Source organism: Fukomys damarensis, unplaced genomic scaffold (genome assembly GCF_012274545.1).
Source record: "Fukomys damarensis isolate Sample0158 unplaced genomic scaffold, DMR_v1.0_HiC HiC_scaffold_31, whole genome shotgun sequence".
NCBI classification, from domain to species: Eukaryota; Metazoa; Chordata; class Mammalia; order Rodentia; family Bathyergidae; genus Fukomys; species Fukomys damarensis.
The window spans coordinates 5,789,671-5,792,489 of record NW_022900943.1 but is presented as its reverse complement, the minus strand read 5'-3'; the positions used below and the strand labels follow the sequence as shown (position 1 = coordinate 5,792,489).

The following is a 2,819-nucleotide window of genomic DNA, read 5'->3' as shown; positions in this document are numbered from 1 at the left end:
TTTTGTTGAGAACTTTCATTGGCTACATAAACAAAGCCTATCTTTTCACAGCAACAAGCACACACACACACACACACACACACACGCATGCATGTGCGCGCGTGCACACACACACACACACACACACACACACACACACACACAGCATAGTAATGCTCTCCGACTTTCCTATTCCTCTGTCCCAGACAGAGATGGAAAGGTTCTAAAGACTGAAGAACTTAAAGGGGAAACGCTGCATTTTCTAACTTGAAAATATCAGTTCCTATTCTCCTGCTGTTAGTGTCTGAGACTTTAAGAAGGCAAGCAAACAAAAGCTGAAAGAGCCAGGACAGCTGCCTTGCAAGGGTTAAAAGGAGATCAAAATCAAATGGCGCACTTCCCCGTGTCTTCTGCATGACTGATAGTGGAATCGATCTGCAGCGGTTCATTTTCTCTCTGGAATCTCTGCCTACTGAGAACAAACACAAACACATGTGGAACCAATGGGAAGCAGACTAAGGGCTTTAAGAGTTCCGCACCAACCTGTGTCGGAGAGCTCTCACTTAGCAGATGGGCAATTAATAAAAGGGTCCAACGGCATGGCTGTGTCAAGGTGCCTTTAGGAGCTAACAATCCTCTTTTGTCTCCCCACTGTTGAGTACAGATGGATCGCAACTCAGAATAAGCGCTTCATTGTGCCAGGGTGCACTCTCACAGAGTCCCAGCACCAACAGAGGGCCAGGTGTCCCGCGTCTCCCACATTCAAGACAAACATGATACTGATTCTTTCCCCCTGCTAGCATGTTAAGTGCTGACGTGACCGCTAATCTGGGAAAATTAAACTTTATAAGTGAAGCAGCCTTTCATAAATATCTAAAAAGGAAGGACTTGCCACCAGAGTATCACTGCCCATTGACTCTAATCACAAACATGTATCTTGCCTTTCGGCTGACAGCTTGGCTTTATTAAAGTCACTCAGAGCTGAGCTGCCAGCAGGTGCTACTTTATTTTTTTAATGTGCAGAAAATGAAGGGTCCCAAGTGGATGCAGGAAGCCACGTGGTTATTTTCACCAGTAGAGACTCTGCATTTTGCCGAATTTCCATCTCCCCTGCCCCCCGCCACTCACCCCCACCCTTACTCATTGGTCCTCCCAGCCACTGCAGTCCGTCAGGAACCACTTCTTTCCTCTCTGAGCCAGACTGGGGTGGAAATGCGTCTCTCACTTCTAATACATCTGCAGGAAAAGAACATGTGCTATACTGACCAAACTAGGCCCCGACGTAGAATACCAGTTTATATGGCCGAGCCCTGGTGCTTCTTGTCTCGTGCATATCAAAATATCATGAGGACAGGCCAGGGACTTAGCTCACTGGTGCTGCCACCTGCCTCACAAGTGCAAGGTCCTGAGTTCCATAACTGGAACCAAAACAACAACACCACAAACATCACAAGGATAGCAACATGTTAGATGTCCTAGTGGACTTTCACAATCTGAGTCAGACCAGGAGGCCATCAGAGGTCCTGAGACTTTCTCCTGGAATTTCCCCTTCACCCTCTGTTCAGTGCAACCAGCATCTGACCAGGCAAACAAAGGAAGCTCCTCCACCCCTGACACAGTCTAGCCAAGGCCGCAGAACACCCCGGCCAGTTGGTGTTGCTGCGGTTGTCACGCTGAGGAGGAATTTCCCTCCGTGGGCTGAGGGTCAGCCCAGCATTCACTTTGCTAAAATAAAAATAAAACTTCATGAAGTACAGCTGACATTTCTTGAGCTTTAACGCTAGCTGGCTCTGAACTTCACTTTTAAGAACTTTTCAAGTCGAATGAAGTTATGAAACTGAAGAAAAAGTTTTAAGTTATTTTGTCAAGCATCCCAGACTAGATATGAATGCCAAAGAGACCAAGCGACTCGGGGAAAGTTAAAAGTGTGAAGGCGAACTAGGGTCAGCTCCTTCCCGCTCTGCCCCTCCAGGACTAGGCCGCCCTCGCTCCTCATCATTATGAGGTCTGCCCCCACATCCGGGGAATGGGGAGAACGAAAATGCTCAGGAACTCTTCTTTCAAACGAGAGCCGAGAGCAGCTCATCCATAGTCTCCTAACAGGGCAACTTCATCTTTCCCTTGGGTCCTCCCTCCTCACGAGGACAAAGTGGGGAACACTGACTACTTTCAGACTACAGATCCCATCTGTTATAAAAGATACAAAGGGGGAAGAAAAGGGTGCTCCCACAGGAGGAACTGCTGGGCCAATCCCACAACACACTCCTCCCTGGCAAACTGCTCACCACCCAATCCTACAATTTCCAGGCATCTTCACATTTGAACCCTTTACTTTAACACTGTTTGTGAAATAATCCCTGCGTTCCACTCTGCTTCTTACCTTATGCGGGAAGGGTTGTCCATCTAAATACGTTCTTCTATGACGACAGAGCTAAGAGCGTCACGGTGTACGCAGGGTCTCCCAGAGACACACCGAGGGCTCCATCCCCAGGGTAGCAGTGCTCGAAGCACGGCCTAGAGAAGTGGTGTTATCTCGAGGCATTAACTTCATCCGCGGATTATTTCATTCTCCAGCTCACAGGGCGGTGGGGCATCAGGAGGCGAGGCCAGGGGAGGAAGCGGGTCATTGGGGAGATGCCTCCCAGGCTATTTCTGGTTGCTTCTTCTCTGCTCTTTCTCTAACTCCACCTCTTGGCAGCCATTGGATGAAAAGCCTTCCTCTCTCCTGTCCTTCTGCCATGTTTCTGCCTGAGAGCTCGCTGACTGCGACTGGAGACCTGAAACTGAACCAAAACGAACCTTTGCTCCTTTAACTTGTGCTGTCCCAACAGTGGAAAGGT

At 48.7% G+C, this 2,819-nt stretch overlaps 1 long non-coding RNA gene across 1 annotated transcript; it reads right to left on the bottom strand.

The window, feature by feature from the left end:
* Window positions 1–341: 341 nt before the first annotated feature.
* Window positions 342–2,325, bottom strand: LOC104866770. The gene is made up of 4 exons (XR_781544.1): window positions 2,265–2,325; window positions 1,120–1,215; window positions 523–630; window positions 342–451 (listed from the first exon to the last, which is right to left on the bottom strand). It is a non-coding gene; the product is annotated as an uncharacterized LOC104866770 (long non-coding RNA).
* Window positions 2,326–2,819: the final 494 nt, after the last annotated feature.